Raw genomic sequence first — 20,107 nt, 5'->3', positions numbered from 1 at the left:
TACCCCAACGAGGTCTCGCTGAAAGGGGTTAGAAAGCGGGGGCCTGGGGTGAAGGCACGGGGAGCGAGGGTGGTGGTGGGGGGGTCATTGTTTGGAGTCCGAAAACTGCGCAGCGGGCTCCGCAACCTCTCGCGCCCCCCTGGCAGGGAGGGCCCAGGCGGAAGGGTGTCTAGGAGCCAGGGCTGGTTCCTAGGCGGACTTTCAGGCTTGTAGCTGGGAGGAAGATGAGGATGCTGGAGCTACACATACCTGTTTTTGCCCCTCCCTACGCCTCTGAAATCTCCTCCCTTTTGAGTGGTGGTTTCTGCCCCCCGAGGACACGGTGGAGAGGGACCCGCAGTTTCTGTCTGGGGACAGGAGGTTTTATGAGGGTGAGGATGTGCATATTGATTAGGTTGTTGCTGCTCCTGCACAAAACTTACTGGAAAAACCCGGGAGGGTTTTCTATTACTCCTGTTGTTGTTGTTGTTGTTGTTGTTTAATGGTGCAGATTCGCTCTTTTGCCTCTTTTTTTTCTTCTTCTTCTCTGGAACCAGGTTTCCCCCGCCCCCTCTTTCTGAGATGTGTTATTTGAGGTCATTACATTTTATGTCTCCAGGTGTTACAGTTTGCATATCTCCTTCCTCTCTGTGACAGAACTTGTTTATAAAGGTGTGAGTTTATAAATCAGTAAAAGCCCAGAAGACAGAGGATAAATTCATCTCTTTTCCCCTCAAGATGGGCACTAGATAGCCCTTTCATTGGTGTAAAACTGCATTTCAAAGACCTTGCTTGTAACAGGAATTTTCTTAACGGGTCCATAGTAAACTGACTTACTGCTAAAGCAGCATATGAGGTACAAGGAATCACCAAGATCGCAGCTGGCTGACGGTGTGCAAGAAGTTGAGTAAAAAGGGGACTGGGCAAGTGGGCTTTGTCTCACTTAGTAGACAGAGAAACACATTATCTTGTGTTCCTTTTCCATATACTCCAGTAAAACATTGATAATAAGTCAGAGTAAATGATCAATGGCTCTGTGATAAGTACATGGGTGTTAAAAATTAAACCTCTTACATTTATAGCAGTGTAAAATGTTACTGCAATGGAATGCTTTTTCAGCATATTTCTTTAAAATGTGATTTAGAAGATTGTCCTTGAAAGGTTATGAAATTTACATGTGAAGAGAGTCTAAATGCTCAGTGTCATTAAGAAACGTGCTGCTGATTGAAATATGGGTCTTATTTTGGAAGAATATTCTCTTTGATTAGGCAAATCAATATTATTTGTGATAAACTAATGACCAGTTAGAATGCACATATTTATAACTGTGTTTTGCTTTTGATCTTTCCATAAAGCATGAGAAAACCCAGATAGATCAAGTTTGGTCTTGTCCCCCTGTTATTCAAAGAAGCACATAGTCAAAGTTATAGGCAGAAAATACTTTTGAAATGTTGGATTTGAGCTTTACTTTGGGAGTACCAATGGACTGAATGACTTCATTTATCATAAGATTTTTGTGAAAAGACTCATAAACTCATCTGTTAAATTTGATTGTAGAACAATGCTATTATATTTTAGTTGCATGAAATGGAAACTCATTAAGTTTGGGAAAAAAACAGATATTTGTTTTAAATTGTGCAAGTTGAGAGTAATTCATTTCTTTTCTGAGATTTGGGAGTTTCTTTTAGTACAAGTAATATAAGTCCCCACATGGGTAACAGAGTTAACTTTTACTACTTTGAGGTAAAACCCAAGAGAGCAATTCTCCTAAAGACACAGAAAAAAATGCAAACTGATGTCCTATCTCTTAGCAACCAAGTGGATGTCAGTTTCCAGGTAAGTATCCGACATCTGAGAATACAAAGTTAAAAAAATTATGAAATCCTAATTAGTGAGTGAAATGCTTACTGATTATCTGTTACATTTTCTTATTTCACAGTGTGCAATCCCAGCCAGTACTAATATTAGACATACAAATATCATAATTTTTGTAATCTTCGTGGAATAAGTTCTTGTCTTTCATAACCATGGGGATTCTAATAAATAGAAGTGTGCTGTTTTAAATAATCTCAAGTTAAGTGTTAACATTCAGTTCAAAGCTGTGTCTTTCTCTTCTGTATTTTCTACTCTAATTTTTCAGCATTTCCTATCTTTCTAAAGCCCTAGGGAATTTGCTTCATAGGCCATTTTGTTACTACTTTTTTTTATGTTGAGATAGAAATTATTGATTATAGACCTCCTTAGGACACACTCATACATACTTCCATATTTGGGCTTAATAAATGAGGCTATTAGATAAATAATTTCAGCTTAAACATTTATTTTTAGGTAAATCCAAATGATGATGCTACAATCGCATTTTTTGTGTGTGTGCAAATACACAGTGTTTGCTTTCCAAAACTTTAAATGCAGTATATATATCTAGAAAACACACTAAGATGTGTGAGAAAATTCTAAGGAGTCTTCAGAGTCTCAGGCACAGTTGTCATTTGAATCAAGACTTGTTAGTTCCTTCACTTTATACATTTTCACTACCTTGTAAATTAATAGAATTTTAAAAATGTTTATGGAGTTTTATGGTAATATAACTATAATATAATATAATATAGTAACTATGTTGTGTATATATCTGCAATTGCAGTGGTTTTCCTTATATCAGGCATAGTTGTAACCACTATCTTACTTCCTGGAATTATCTTGTTATAGATGATATACCATAAGGCCAGTGGAATATCTAGGAGTTACAATTTTAGATTTTTTTACTCTAATTTTACTAAACATTGAGATGTCATGATAGATGTAATCCCAACATAGTGTGAAGAGTTGGATTTCAATATAATATGTGTTCTTAAATCATATTTTCCAAACTGAGTTTCTTAAATTGCGATGTTTAGAGTAAATCTTTCTTCTGCCTTGGGCAGCCGTATCAACTAGGTGTCTTGATTATGTGGTGAAGGCCTCAAAATAGCCCTAAGAGCCTCAAAGTAGCCTTAATAGAACTAAGTGAAGTAGACTTGGCAGTAGTCATTTGGTTAAGCTGATTAAAGGAAATCCTGAGAAGTTTTCTAGATCATGTGGCTTTGATCAAAGATTCCTTTGGGAATTATCTAAATTAGTGATTTCAAGGGGATGGAGATAACCCTTCCCTTAAAGGAAAAATTCTTTCTCCTTCCCTCCTTCTTTCTCTCGCTTTCTCCCTTCTTTCTTCCTTCTTTGTTTCTTTACATGCATTTGTCTATCATCTATCTATTTTTCCATGCCTGTCTGGTTATTAAAATGAAACAATGCAACAGCCTAATGCTGAAATCACTGAATGACGTTCTCTATTGTCCACATTTCCAAGGATGGAAAAGTTTATAGGATATACAGGCAGCCTTAATACTCATGCTGATTTTGAGTTATTGGAGTAACGACAACATTGAAAAGTATCTTCCGAGATCAAGCTAAAAATAGAATTCTTAAAAATTTCCATATATTGTTTTTAATATATCTTTTATTTATAAACTTTAAGTACTTTAGGAGAACCTGAGATTTTTATGTTTCTCAAAAACAAGTGTGATTTTGAAAAAGTTAAGTAAAATGGTTTAAAGAAACCCTGTTATTATTTTTCACTATGAAAAACTTAATTGACCGAAATACGAGTCTTTCACTTTTCACTTCAGTTCTTAAAATAGGTAGTTATGTGTATTAAGTAGACCAAACTGATCAGAGATGACCTCTAGCGATTAGCACAACTGAAACACACAAAAAATTATTCACCTCTGGGAAAATAAAGTAGAACTAAAAACCAGTGGCATCTGAAATGGAAATTATAACCTGTAGATGAGGTGAGATTAGAGCTATGTCCTTAAGAAAGCTTGCAAATATCATTAGTGATTTTTAACATCCTATGATGCCTTTTCAAACTTCTTTGTATGTCAGACTTGCCAGCTAAACACATATTCCACTTAGATCATCAGCATACATCACATTCATAATAGAATATGTTGCATACTGGATGAACAGTATTAAAAAGTAACAAAAAACCCCAAACATTTCATGTCTTCATTAACAAAACCTATAGCTTTTTATATTTACTAATCTAATCAGATCTTTCTTACGTAAATTTATGAGAGGGCTGATTTTCTGGTATGTGTAATTTCATTTATTTTTATTAGCCTTCTTATATTGAATTAATTACAAATAAATATGTTTCAAATCTATCTTTCTAGATAAATTTGCTTTAAAATCGAGCATTTCCACTTTCTTGAAGACATTCATTGTGCATTTGGAGTTAAAAAGACATTTAGCACTAGGTGGCAGTGTGCAATGCTTGGTAGCCTTGTGTCATTTTTAATTGCAGTATATTCATTATTAAAGCTTTTCTTTTAAACAGAATTTATTTATATTGTGAATGTGTTAATGAAATTGAAATAAACAGGCAGCTAAACCTTTAGCAGCATATTTAGAAGATCTATTGTTTGTAAGACTTTAAAGATTTGATTGTAATATTTAACATACTCTGTTTTATGTGGGGTCTACTTACATGAGGGATTGTTAGGAATTAATTGAATTAAATATGCCAGAATTCTGCTTATGATGGAATAGGAGAAAAGGAAAGGGAAAATTAAGTGAACATGATAGGAAAGAAACCATATGGCCATTCTAAAATAGACATCATATTAACTGTTTGTATTTTAATCTTAATCCTCTCACTACACAAGCTGAGCGAAAACATTTTTTTTCCTAGCGGGTTGAAGGCTATGATTGTTATTTTTTCTCTAGCTCGTTGCCGTTGGGACAATGCAAAAAAAAAAAAAAAAGTGCAGATTGTCTTACTGATGCTTCAGCAGATCCCGTAATATCCTCTGTAATAGTGATGGCCTGGCCATCACAATGACCAAATTGGATTAGTTACGTAGCATTACAATTTACTGGTTATTAGGACAGCTGAAGTTTATCTACACCATTTTTCTTGGTTAATCTAGATGTATGTATCTCTGTCTTTGGCTAAATGATTAAATTATGGGTCTTGGCAGAGTTAATCAATTTATTCCATCATCGGTGCACCAGAATGGGACCTCTGCATTGTTTAGCCACCTGGTTGGAAGTTCCTCAGGATCAATTTGGTAGGCGTTTCAGCCATATTTACTGGACATGGCTGCTGTGGGAATGGACACCAAGGGAAAAGTTAATCAACATAAATTGACATAATTAAGAAATATACTTCTTTTAAAAAAAAACTTTTTACTACATAAAATTTCAAATGTAATAAAACAATAGAATAATATAACAAACTCCCATGTACCTCCAGCCACCTTTAACAATTGTCAAATCATAGCTATTCTTGTGTCATCCAGTCCCACTCTTCCCCTCCCTTGAGTTTTTGAAATCAAATCCTAGAAATTATATCGAAGGAAATACCTTTGTGAAGTAGTTATTTACAAAAAATAGGTATTGTAGGGGGGCCTGGGTGGCTCAGTCCCTTTGGCTCAGGTCGTGATCCCAGGGCCCTGGGATCGAGCTCCACATCGGGTTCTCTGCTTGGCGGGAGGCCTGCTTCTCCCTCTCCCACTCCCCCTGCTTGTGTTCCCTCTCTCGCTGTGTCTCTCTGTCAAATAAATAGATGGAATCTTTAAAAAAACAAAAACAAAAAAACCCATAAAAACAAAAAATAGGTATTGTATGAAGGACAATTTAAAAAATAATTGTTGCAGTTAAAACACTACATATTTCACTTAAAAAGTCTGAAATCTTGGCATTAGGTAAATTAAACTCTTGACTTTGTTTCTGGAAAATATGGCAGACTTTATATAATTAGGGAATGAATTTCAATTAAGGTTCTATCTCATATATATTTTTAATCACCAGAAGTATGTAGCAATGTTCCTTAAACATGTTAGGTGGTTAGTACATACTTAATAAACCAATGACTACATTGGGCTTCTTGGATTAAGACAAATGTTGTCTGCATACCTTATCACCACAGTTCTCTTATTTAGACTTTTACTTCTAAAGAGGCAGACATAGAGCAGACCCTTGGCGTGCAAGAATTCAGTTTGCATGAGTCAAGATTTTACCATTCATATTAAAGGTACGTGACATATAGTAATTTGTAGTTTTGCAGAAGTATGAATTTAAATCACCCAGTCCTGGAAACTGGCCTTTCAGTGAATGAGCTTAGCCAGTGGCCCAGAGGTTATACCTCTGGGTGATTTTGTGCTCCAGGTAACATGGCACTTCACTTTCTAGGGCTAATTATCCCTGGTGAGTGTGTTTCAGAATATGGGAATCTGAGAAATTGGTCCTCTCCTTTGAGAATATCATGGATATCCTAAAATATACCTAATAGATTTTGTGTAGAGTTAGAATTTTAAATAAATAGAATTCTTTCAGATTTCAAAAAATTGATAGTAACCACTGTGTAAATCTTTGTGACATTATGTGTCTAAGAGAAAATATAATTTCATTGTAGAGAAAACAAGTAATTTGTATTGAAAGGGTTTATATGCCATGCCATATTCTTCATATGTATAAATTATATGGGAAGAAAATCCCCTGTATACTTTTCTTAATATTAGACACATGCTATTTGTCTTTATTTTTGAAATTTACTATAATGTTTTCTTTCCTGGACTATGTTTTAAGGCTGCCTCCCAATTTATTCATGCTCTTCATATTTTCATTTCTCATCTTATATTCAGGTGGGAGTGAAGAATGGTGCATTAGAATAGTGTAATGAGAAATAATTGAGCCAGTTGGCTTCTAGGTGATTTCTGGGATTCTTTATTTCCTTTTTTTTTTTCCCCTACTCATTTTCCCCCTTGATTATAAATGTAAAAAATCTCCATTGAAAAAAAATTTGGCAAGTAGAGACAAGTCTAAAGAGTCAGAAAAAAAAAAATCACCCGAAGACAGTATTGTTAACATTTAATCGTATTTCTTTCTAGGATTTCCTGTGACTCTTTTACAAAAGTTGAGATTAACCTGTGTGTGTTTGTGTGTGTGTGTGTGTGTGTGTGTGTGTGTGTGTGGTGTGTATGTGTGAAAATGAGTGATCTGGTTTTTTTTTTTTCCCACTTAGAATTCTGTTGTTAAATTCAGTTTAGAATTTGATTGAGCAATGTGCCAGGTAGTATGTGCCAGGTACTGTGCTAGGCTCTGTTCTGGTTTACTGCAATGAATACAAAAGAAAATCATCTTTTCCATGCCTGTAAACTATTTTTCTATCATTTTTTAATTGCTATCTGTTAGTTAGGGCTATGGATCATTATCATTTGTTTATTCTCTCAACTTAGACTTTTACATTACTGCCCACCCCCCTCGTTTACTGTTATTACACAGTGATGAATATTTCCTGTATGACCTCATTTTCTGGTATTCCTTGTCTATATTTTTCGCTGTTTTCTTAGGAGTGATTTCTAGAAGTAGTTTACTGGATAAAGGGTATGAGCTTTTTAAAAACGTCTTACACCTATTGCCAAATTGCTTTCCAGAACGATTGCACCCATTTCCATTCTCCCTGGGAGTACATAAGTCATATCTCCAGCCTCACCAGCACTGAGGGATATTATTTTTTTTAATCTTGTTATTGGGAAAGGTGAAGATTGTTAACACCACCAATATCATGATCAATAATCACAACAATAACACTTACTGAGCATCTCTTACAGGCCATTCATCATGAAAGACCTTTATATTATCTCATTTCATCTTTACAACAACTTTAAGAGGAGAACAATATTATCATCCCATTTTAAAGTAGGAAACTTATTTTTTGAGAGGTGAAGTGACTTATCCAAGGTCAGGCAACTAAGAAGTGGTAGGTCCTGGCCTGTGGTTGATTTTATTTTAAATCTAGGCTTTAAAGTACTACCTTCTTCTTGTACTATTGTTTGATTAGGTGAGGCTGAACATTTTTGAAATGCTTATTTTCATTTATACTTTATTTTTCGATATGAATTCCTACCTTTAGCCAGTTTGTGTATTGGGACCTTGGTTTTCATCAGTTTTAGTGTCCTTTATGATTTAGGAGCCCTGTTTCTTTGTCATTTATGTCATCTATACTGTTTTCTTATTTTCTTTAACATATAAAAGTCAAAAACATGTGTCTAGTGAAGTTGAATGTCATATTTCTGCTGTTGCTTGTTTTGCTTAGATAATACTTTCTCATTCATAGAACAGATTAAAATTTCCCTGAATTATCCTTCCCTTAAAACAATTTACATCCAGTTCTTTTTTTTTTTTTTTTTAAAGATTCTATTTATTTATTTGAGAGAGAGAATGAGATGGAGAGAGCATGAGATGGGGGAGGGTCAGAGGGAGAAACAGACTCCCTGCCGAGCAAGGAGCCCAATGTGGGACTCGATCCCGGGACTCCAGGATCATGACCTGAGCCGAAGGCAGTCGCTTAACCAACTGAGCCACCCAGGCGCCCTACATCCAGTTCTTCAATGGCTTTTTTTCTCTTGAGTCCATCCAACACTGTGATGGTATATGGTGTGAGATAAGACTTAAGTTGACTTATCCCTAAAAATAGTTATGTATTTTCCAGCAGCAGTTTCTGAATAATCCATTCATTCCCCATTTATTTGTCATTCTATCACATCATATCATATATTGTCTTATTGTAGAGGTAAGCATACACACTCCTTCATAGTGGGTTTCTGGTTCTGGTATACTTAGTCTAGTTTTCTGTCAATTCTTTTATTAATATCACACAAGTTTAAATGTTTTTATCTGCTTAATATCTGGTAAGACTGATATCCTCTTCTTGTTGATTTTTTTTCTGTGTTTATGTGTAGCTTTTAAGATTCTCACTGATATTTCTTCCAGACTCATTTTAGAATATTTGGTAAGCTTTCCCCAAAATAGTTTTGGAGTTTTAATTGAAGTTTTGTTGAGTATATAAATGAAATTGAGGAGAATTGGCAAATTTACAAGATTTAGTCTTCTTATCCAGGAACCTGGTGTGTCTCTCAGTAAAGTTTTGATTTGGGTAATTTTTCATGCTTATATGTAAGGGCTTACGTTAGACATCAATTATTTTGCCGAAATACTTTCCTTTCTCATGTTTCACTCTTCAAACTGACCAAGGAATAATACAGCCTATCTTATGTACCATGGGTCCACATTAGCTTTGCTCATTTATGTTCATATGAGTTGACAAAGAGATGCCATTGGCCTAATGACATCTCTTTGTCCCTGGAGGGAGGGACCCAGGAGGCCTGAAAGCTTCTCTTCCCCATTACTGGACTAGAACCTTGTTCTAAACATTTATTTAGTTTAAATCATGTTACTTAAATTATCCCAAGAAGATACCTTTTGTATAAATATTTAAAACATCAATATGAATAATAGTGCAACTTCCTCAACAGCTTACTAATGAGATGTCATAAAATTGTCCCAAAATATGTATTACTTTGTATACCAACAGCGTACAAGGCAGCAAACATTTCTCAGTTTGATATTTGGTTTCCAGTTGTCAAATCCAACATAATTATTACCTCTAAGATCATCAAGTTTGGTCCATTACAATAAGGTGGCAGGGTTGGATAAGTAGCCTGAAGCTATAGCTTATTCATCTGTGTCTATACTCCAGTTATACAGATTTTTAGAATGGAAATCTGGAAGTATTTTCATACGCACAATTTATGAGTTTCTTAAGTGCTTCATAGCTATATATTCCAGCTCTCTTGCATTGATCATGGTATGTTAAACAATTTGTTTATTGGGATCATTCAGAAGAGAAAGTCTTGCTTTTACTAACTTGAGTCCTCCAGGTTTTCTTGAAGGGGAGACTTATTTATCTCAGGCTAATGGATCCTACTTCTGCTGGTGATGTGTCTCAGGAAGCTACAAATAGATAAGTAGAAGTATTATGTGTGTGCGTGGGGTCTTCAGGCCTGCTCATCTATACTTCCAATTCCAGTTTTATTATTTCCAAGGACAATTCTGTATGGTGGAATTTTGCATGTAAATTATATACGAGCTACAAGTATTAGGGTTTGGTGAGAACTATGTTCATTTCCCTGCCTAAAATTGCAAGAGCTCGCCCATGGATGGGTCACCAAGTCAGATTCTAGTAACATCCACTTTTCATTTCATAGGCTAGATCATTGAGCTCAACAACAAATGACAGCAAGAGAAGAGCTTATAATTTGCTTCTGTTAAGATTTTCTAATTTCCATGCCTAGGTTTATATATTTCTTTTTAGTTGAATGCTTGAAGCAACAATGCACTAGCAGTGATGAAAATCCTCTTAAAGCCTCAAGAGACTTTTTCTACCAGTTGTTGAAATTTCCCTGTCAAAATCTCTTGGGTGATATGATGCTAAGAAAGAATATGTGAGAGAAAAAATAGACTAGTGCAGACAGTATATAGGAAAGAAACTGTAATCTGCTTCCAGCACAGAAACATTAATTATAATAAAAATGATAAAAATTCACTGAAAAATACAGCCTTAGTTCAAGAAGGCACCTTCAAAAACCTTTAGTTTAACTATTTCTGTGCTCAATTGTAGGATGACCAACATTTTCATTTGTTTGGGACTGAGGAGTTTCAGGACTAAAATCAGGAGAGACTAGAGCAAATGGGATGGTTGGTCATCTTATCTCCACAAACATGGTGAAAAGTATAGAGAGAGTAATAGGTATAAGTTTTTAAGTAATCTATTGTATTCAGTAGAAAGAAAAGACAATTTTTGGTTATAAAAGTGTTACTTCAACATTCTATGAATAAAAATGATACAAAATCTGGACTCAAGTTTTCTTTTGTTGGCAGAAACTTGATTTTTTTATTTATGTACTTATACTTATTTATTCATAATTTATTCCCTGAATACTTCCAAAAATGATTTGAGATGGCTTACAGTAAAACCATGTATAGAGATACTGAGCTTTTATAGCAGTTCAATAATAATGTAAAAGATATATTTTGGAGCTTGACTAAAAGTAGTATGCCTTAAATATTAAATTTGATAATATGAATACTACCCAATGCAAGATCTGAAGTGCTCTAGGTAGGAAAATACATATTGGGAAATTTAAAATCACTACCCAAATCCTATGATTTTGGATAAAAAGGTAGCGATTATTTGAGCAATTATTTGATATTATAAGGCTCTCATCAGATAGTCTGGGTGAGGTATTGAGGAGAGGCCCAATATAGAAGAGCTCTGGATCCATCAAAGTAGGAATAGCAACTTTCTGTCACATGCATGTTTTTGATTCTGGCTCCATATATTCTAGCATTAGACACAGTTGTTTTGCATTGAAAAGACTGTTGCGTTTATTAAAAAGACCTAGTGTAGGTCTTTGTTCTTCGAAATCTAGACCATAGTGATTTGGGGAAAGTCATTGTAATCTATCTGAGCCTGTTTTCTCATCTATTAAGTACAGATAATAATAACTATCCCATAGATTTGATTTTGTTTTTTTTTTATTATGTTATGTTTATCACCATACATTACATCATTAGTTTTTGATGTAGTGTTCCATGATTCATTGTCTTTGTATAATACCCAGTGCTCCATGCAGTATCACATAGATTTGTAGTGAGAATTAAGTGGGATTGTATAGGAAAAAAGACACAAAATATGTTATAAAAGCATAGTATTAAAAATATTGATAACCATTAATATAATTATTTTCCTGTTATTATGTCCTATACCCAGAATGATTATTTAGGACTTGATTTTAGCTCTAAATGTAACCAAGGAAACTATCTACATTCATCTTGGATAGGGGCAGGTGGCCAAGTATCTTTAATAGATATATTTATTCAAATATATCCAAGTTAGCTAATTTTTTTTTTTTTTTGGTTAAAATTTTTTAATTACAGGGCTTGATTTCGGCTCAGGTAATGATCTCATGGTCATGAGAGCAAGCTGTGTGATGAATGGGCTCTGCACTCAGCGGGAAGTCTGCTGGAGATTCTCTCTCTCTCCCTCTGCCCCTCCCTCCCCACCGCTTGCATGTGTGCATGTGCTCTCTCTGTCTCTAATAAAAAATTTAAAAGGGGGGCGCCTGGGTGGCTCAGTCATTAAGCATCTGCCTGTGGCTCAGGTCATGATCCCAGGGTCCTGGGATCGAGCCCCGCATCGGGTTCCCTGCTCGGCGGGAAGCCTACTTCTCCCTCTCCCACTCCCCCTGCTTGTGTTCCCTCTTTTGCTGTGTCTCTCTCTGTCAAATAAATAAATAAAATCTTTAAAAAAAAATTTAAAAGGGGATAAAAGTAATTCAACTTTCTATAAGCAGTTTATATTTAGGTTTTAAGAACTTAAAAAAGGCTCATTAAAAAACAAGACCTCAGGGCGCCTGGGTGGTTCAGCCGGTTAAGCTTCTGCCTTTGGCTTAGGTCATGATCCCAGGGTCCTGGGATTGAGCCCCATGTAGGACTCCCTGCTCAGTGTGGAGCCTGCTTCTCTCTCTCTTGCTGCCCCTCCCCATGTTCATGCTCTCTCTCTCTCTCTCTCTCTGTCAAATAAATAAATAGAATCTTTAAAGGAAAAAATTTCAATTACAAATGTAATTAATTGACTCCATAGGTATAATAAGTGAAATTGCCTCATTTTTGTGTAGCAGCCATCTAGGGTTTCTAGAATAAATGACAAAAACGTAAGTATGTTTTAAAAATTTTAAATTGCCTTAGACAAAGCAGGTGTAACACATTTTTAAAAAAAATATTGAGTTTAACTGTCTTCAGATGAGGTATGTCTATTCAGATGGCAACAGTCTCTACTGCTCCCTGTTATCTTATACTTGACCCACTTCACTTATGTGTGTTAATTGCCTGACCCTTGCAGGCATTTGAGCTTATATCTTTTAAACTTGAAAAAACAAAACCAAAACCAAATGGATTACATAGTCCTCAAGCTATACTTTATGTACACTATCACATAAAACAAAGCTCTAGTAAAAGGTAACATACACTTCAATGTTATGTTTTCTGGTAGTGTTTTGGTTTGACTATATTCTATGGTTACTTATAGCTTAAAACTTGAGTTAAAATAGAATGATAGAGTTGGCCTTATTTTGTGAAAATTAAGAATCTTGTACAGATTCTCATCCAAATATGCAGTTATTTTCTCCTGCCAAATGGAAGAGGGCTAAGGAATTATCTGTGGGCATAGCCAAGAAATGTTTTCAAAAACAATTCAGAGTCTACTCTGATGAGTTTTAAACCATAATCTCCTTATCTAAAACTGGTTCATTAACACCCACTTGCAAAAATGTTATGAGGATTAAATATAATGCGTGTAGAGTGTACCATGTCAGAACATGGTAAGTCTTCAAGCTCTTTTATTACTATGGTTAATACTTTTTATTTTTATATGAATGAACAAGGAAATGAGATATTAGAGTTATCTGACAATATTTTCTAAACTTTTGAGAGTAGAATTTTAAATGAAATCCTAGTATATAAAGTGATATAAAAACAGTATTCTATTAAGATGGATGCATTTTGTAAATTCACATTTAAAAAATATGCTTATTGATCATATCAATCATATCAATATGGTCAATCAATGAAAACAAGGAGGTTCCTTTGCTGAACACAAATACATAAAGTCTGGACATATAGAATAGTTGTGCAGTTATATCAACTTCGTCATGCAATTTATTTTTTATTTTTTTATTTTTTTTTTCTTGCGATTTTATTTATTTGACAGAGAGGGATACAGCAAGAGAGGGAACACAAGCAAAGGGAGTGGGAGAGGGAGAAGCAGGCTTCCCGCTGAGCAGGGAGCCCGATGTGGGGCTCGATCCCAGGACCCCGGAATCATGACCCTAGCCGAAGGCAAACACTTAACGACGAGCCACCCAGGTGCCCCTATTTGTTTATTTTTTAATTTGGTCTCTTTATTTGATTTTTGTTCATTTGGTATTTTTATTTAGTGTCTTTGTTTGGTTTATATGGCTTCTTCCTCTAGATTACTAATTTCTCAAGGATGGAGACTTTTGGCCCCAATACCCAGGAGAATGCATGGCACATGATAGGCCTCAAAAATGTTTTTTGGATAAATGAATAATCAGCAGAATGGGGCTTATTCTACCTGAGAAAAATCACTGTGCTGTTAAAGCTGTTAGAGTTTGAAAAGGACAGGAAATGGCATAATAAAATAACTGACCTAAAAATGGTACTTTCTAGAAGAACTTTATTAGTAAAGCTCTTGCTACACCAGGAAAGAATCTGGTCTTTGAAAAGTCACCATGCATGTGTGTGCATGTGCACAAGTGCACGCATGCACACGTATGTATGCTCCTTTGTGCATGTGCATTTATAAGAATCAGCGAGGGACAAAGTGAGGGAAATGAGAAGGGAATGAACATTTGTAGAGGGCCTGCCTTGTGCTTGGCACTTACCAAGCACATTGACTTGGATATGGTCTACCCTTCTTGAGGATATTTGCTGCACCAGAGCCTGTATAAATATGCCCACTGAGGGGCACCTGGGTGGCTCAGTCGGTCAAGCATCTGCCTTCAGCTCAGGTCATGTTCCCAGGGTCCTGGGATAGAGCCCCACATCGGGCTCTCTGCTCAGCAGGGAGCCTGCTTCTTCCTCTCCCTTTGCCTGCCACTCCCCCTGCTTGTGCTCTCTCTCTGTGAAATAAATAAATAAAATCTTAAAAAAAATAGAAAACTGATTAAAAAAAATATGGCCAGTGAAATGTTTATTACATTTCAGCAGGTAGACTATGGAAAACAATTACAAACTATATGTAGAACTTCTGTCTTTTTGAGGCTGAGTAATTTGTAGAGTTTTTGTTTTGTTTTGTTTTTTAACCACACCTTTCTTATCAATGAGAATCAGCATAAAAGGTTTTGGTAAATTGGAAAAAAAAATCCCCATGGGAACTCACATATGTGCTCTATTCTGAAAATAACAAGAGCTAGCATTTATTGAACAATAAGAGTGCTTTACTCACATTAGCTCTTTTATTCCCATCAATTGTATGAGGTAGGCACTGCTGTTACTGCCATTTTACAGGTGAGAAAATTAAGGCACAGAAAGGAAATATAACATGCTCTAGTTACATATTTAGTAAGTGGTAGATCCAAGATTCTGAGCCAATTCCTTAAGGACCCCACTCTTGCAATTTGACTCTTTTAAAATCAGCAGCAGAAGTAAGAGGAAGCCTTATATTCTTCTTGCCAGTTCTATGTTGGAGTTTCTGCACTGAGCTTCAACTGATAGGAAAAGAAAATGATTGCCCCCTTGAGGGTGGCTTGCAGCCATGGTGCCAGAGGCAAGGTGTGCTCTCCCAGTTGTGGTCATGAAGGGTGAAGGAGATGATTCCAATCCAAGAGAAAAGCTGGCTAAAAACAATGTAGGTATCTGCAGGACACTTCCCTTTGCCATTTGTTTCTTCTTTAAATTGGGAAAATGGTTACTTAGCTCTGGTTGGATCAATCCATTGAATATAAATATATATAATATCTGGAGACTCTAAGATAATTATGAGCATAAAATTGCCCAGCAATTGGAAACCTTTAATCATGCACTTTGAACATTATAGCGAAAATTTTTCTGTGGCCTGGAAAACATCATAGGTGGAAGGAAACATCTGCTGTGTTTTTCATGAGAGATTAGAATCCAGTGTGCTTCATTTACAAGGTCATTTTACATGCATTGGGCACACTTAAAAATTTTACTTGTCACTGAGTTTTCTATTCAGAACATTCCACATAAGTAGAAATAAATGTTAACCTCTGTAACATGCACTGGTTAAAGCCATCTATAGAAGTTGGCGGCTAACTGTAGAAAAACCACTGTACAGGCTGGATTGGTTTTCCCTCCTGCTGTCTTAGAAGGTATATCTTGAGCACAAAATATATTTTATTTTTAGGAGGGATTTGTTTACACTGTATGGTGCCAATGTTGCTAAGGTTTATTTGTGCCATGGCTACTTATAGTACAGATACCAGTGGGACCTTATCTACACTGTAAGAACAATATATTTGAAGAAAATGAGCACACCTTGGGTGACAACTCTTCATTAAGATAAGCATACATTAAATCTCATTCTATGAAAAATTTTCTATTTCTTAAAGGAAGACAGTGCTGTGAGCTAACCTTGCGTGACCATTGCAGATTTGTTTGCCGGTCTCTATGGGGAGGTTCATTTGCAGATCACCCAACATAGAGGCTTAATCTTGGGAAGAGGAAAAAATGCTTTTAGAAAAACACTAGAGGAATTGGTGTTTTCAGCCTGATCATAATTCATTGAAAGCACAAGGGGATCTGTATGAACCATGTTCTTTAAATTAATGGATAGTGAGAAGTCTTTCTTCACCCTTGTGAATCCTTGTAGAAGACATTTGCAGAGAAATTGCTGGAGCTGCTCCCCCGTGGGGAGATTAATGTTTTAATATGCAAAAGCAGACAACTCACATTTCCTTTGCTCAACAGTACTCTGAGCTGCAGTCTTACTGCTTTATTTTCTCCTATAGCTTGTCTTCCTAACAACTTCTGTAGAGTCAAATAGAGCCACTAATGTGAAGCCATATCCTCGGTTGAGACTTGAGGACTCTACTACATGGAACCACCATGCAATTTGTGACCTAGATCTGGTGGAATTAATATCTATCTGTAGGTATGAGATTCTTCTGCTCATCCATTTGAATTTTCTGCTGGAGTTACCAGCATCAAAGTTAGGCACTGGAAAATGTTCTTAGGGGAGGATGTACCCCTAGGCTCTCTCACCACTAATTTCTAGTAAAAGTAGAAGCCAATACAAGCTTCATTTTTAATAACTCCCCACCAATCAACTCCACTCATACATCTTGTCACCATCTTCTCCTCCTTCCTGGATGGCCAAACTAAGCCCACACGTTTACACACAACTTATCTTCTCATGAAATCTCAGGGATCTCTACATGGCCATCATTCCTTATCTCTTATATCTTCACTTCTCTGCCTCCTTCCAATGAGCAGTGAATACAGGCAAGATTTTCACATGTTCAAAAGAGTAAAACACCCTCTCTACTGCATAATCCACTCCAGCAACCTCATTTCTCTTCCATGGGACAGCCAATTATCTTGGAAGATATGTTCACAGTTTCCTATGCTTTCCCATTTCATTGAAGTCTGATCTCTACCCTCACAGCTCCAATGAAACTGCTTTCACCAGGGTCACTAAGAGACTTTGTGTTATATTCCACAGGTAATTCTCTGTCTTTATCTCACTTGGCCACTTGGTAATATCAGATCGTGTTAACTATTCCTTTAAAAAATTCCTCCTTTCTTTTTCTTGACATTGATTCTCCTTTAATTTTTGAATATAAAATATTTTTTATTATGTATATTAAATGTCTGTATATTACAAGAAAAAGTAATCAAACATGCTTGTGTCCCTCTTTCCTAACTAAATCCCTCTTTGATTGGAATTACACTAAATTCTTAGATCAATTTGGGTAAACTTGACTTCTTATAATGTTGATTATAATTTTGTATCCATGATCATAATGTAGCTTTCTCTTTTTTAGAGTCTTTCAACACAAGTTAAACATTTGCTCTATAAAAGTCACCTACATCCTGTGTTCATTTTATTTTTAGGCACCTCATTTTTATTGTAGTTATTTTAAATGGTATCTTTTTTTATTATGTTAATCACCATACATTACATTATTACTTTTTGATGTAGTGTTCCATGATTCATTGTTTGTGTATAACACCCAGTGCTCCATTCAGTACGTGCCCTCTTTAATACCCATCACCAGGCTAACCCATCCCCCCACCCCCTCCCCTCTAGAACCCTCAGTTTGTTTCTCAGAGTCCATAGTCTCTTATGGTTCGTCTTCCCTTCTGATGTCCCCCCCTTCATTTTTCCCTTCCTGCTATCTTATTTTATTTATTTATTTTTTAAAAGACTTTATTTATTTATTTGGCAGAGAGCACAAGCAGGGGGAGCAACAGGCAGAGGGAGAGGGAGAGGCAGGCTCCTGGTGGAGCAGGGAGCCCGATGTGGGACTCGATCCCGGGACCCCGGGATCATGACCTGAGCTGAAGGCAGATGCTTAACTGAGTGAGCCACCCAAGTGCCCTATCTTCTTTTATTTTTAACATATAATGTATTATTTGTTTCAGAGGTACAGGTCTGTGATTCAACACTCTTACACAATTCACAGCACTCACCATAGCACATACCCTCCCCAATGTCTATCACCCAGCCACCCCATCCCTCCCAACCCCCACCACTCCAGCAACCCTCAGTTTGTTTCCTGAGATTAAGAATTCCTCATATCAGTGAGATCATATGATACATGTCTTTCTCTGATTGACTTTTTTCGCTCAGCATAATACCCTCCAGTTCCATCCACGTCGTTGCAAATGGCAAGATTTCATTCCTTTTGATGGCTGCATAATATTCCATTGTATATATATACCACTTCTTCTTTATCCATACATCTGTCGATGGACATCTTGGTTCTTTCCACAGTTTGGCTACTGTGGACATTGCTGCTATAAACATTGGGGCACACATACCCGTTCGGATCACTACATTTGTATCTTTGAGGTAAATACCCAGTAGTGCAATTGCTGGGTCGTATGGTAGCTCTATTTTCAACTTTTTGAGGAACCTCCATACTCTTTTCCAGAGTGGCTGCAGCAGCTTCATTCCCACCAACAGTGTAGGAGGGTTCCCCTTTCTCCGCATCCCCGCCAACATCTGTCGTTTCCTGACTTGTTAATTTTAGCCATTCTGACTGGTGTGAGGTGGTATCTCATTGAGGTTTTGATTTAGATTTCCCTGATGCCGAGCGATGTTGACCACTTTTTCATGTGTCTGTTGGCCATTTGGATGTCTCCTTTGGAAAAATGTCTGTTCATGTCTTCTGTCCATTTCTTGATTGGATTCTTTGTTCTTTGGGTGTTGAGTTTGATAAATTCTTTATACATTCTGGATACTAGCCCTTTATCTGATATATCATTTGCAAATATCTTCTTCCATTCTGTCGGTTGTCTTTTGGTTTTGTTGACTGTTTCCTTTGCTGTGCAAAAGCTTTTTATCTTGATGAAGTCACAATAGTTCATTTTTGCCCTTGCTTTCCTTGCCTTTGGCGATGTTTCTAGGAAGAAGTTGCTGTGGCTGAGGTCAAAGAGATTGCTGCCTGTGTTCTCCTTTAGGATTTTGATGGACTCCTGTGTCACATTTAGATCTTTCATCCATTTTTTTTAATTTTTTTTAATTTTTTTATTGTTATGTTAATCCCCATACATTAAATCATTAGTTTTAGATATAGTGTTCCATGATTCATTGTTTGTGCATAACACCCAGTGCTCCATGCAGAACGTGCCCTCCTCAATACCCATCACCAGGCTAACCCATCCTCCCACCCCCCTCCCCTCTAGAACCCTCAGTTTGTTTTTCAGAGCCCATCGTCTCTCATGGTTCTTCTCCCCCTACGATTTCCCCCATTTTGAATCTACTTTTGTGTGTGGTGTAAGTAAATGGTCTAGTTTCATTCTTCTGCATGTGGCTGTCCAATTTTCCCAACACCATTTGTTGCAGAGACTGTCTTTTTTCCATTGGACATTCTTTCCTGCTTTGTCAAAGATTAGTTGACCATAGAGTTGAGGGTCCATTTCTGGGCTCTCTATTCTGTTCCATTGATCGATGTGTCTGTTTTTGTGCCAGTACCATACTGTCTTGATGACCACAGTTTGTAATAGAGCTGGAAGTCTGGAATTGTGATGCTGCCAGCTTTGCTTTACTTTTTCAACATTCCTCTGGCTATTCAGGGTCTTTTCTGGTTCCATACAAATTTTAGGATTATTTGTTCCATTTCTTTGAAAAAAGTGGATGGTATTTTGATAGGGATTGCATTAAATGTGTAGATTGCTCTAGGTAGCATTGACATCTTCACAATATTTGTTCTTCCAATCCATGAGCATGGAACGTTTTTCCATTTCTTTGTGTCTTCCTCAATTTCTCTCATGAGTATTTTATAGTTTTCTGAGTACGGATTCTTTGCCTCTTTGGTTAGATTTATTCCTAGGTATCTTATGGTTTTGGGTGCAATTGTAAACGGGATCAACTCCTTAATTTCTCTTTCTTCTGTCTTGTTGTTGGTGTATAGGAATGCCACTGATTTCTGTGCATTGATTTCATATCTTGCCACTTCACTGAATTCCTGTATGAGTT

General features: G+C 36.4%; 1 protein-coding gene across 4 annotated transcripts in view; it reads left to right on the top strand.

Annotated features, from left to right (window-relative positions):
* Positions 1 to 20,107, top strand: part of INPP4B (inositol polyphosphate-4-phosphatase type II B) — an 802,990-nt gene that overhangs the window by 887 nt on the left and 781,996 nt on the right. The gene's annotated exons all lie outside the window — the stretch shown is intronic.

This window comes from Halichoerus grypus, chromosome 3 (assembly GCF_964656455.1).
Source record: "Halichoerus grypus chromosome 3, mHalGry1.hap1.1, whole genome shotgun sequence".
NCBI lineage: Eukaryota > Metazoa > Chordata > Mammalia > Carnivora > Phocidae > Halichoerus > Halichoerus grypus.
Note: the sequence above shows the minus strand (reverse complement) of the source record. Positions and strands in the feature narration are given on the sequence as shown.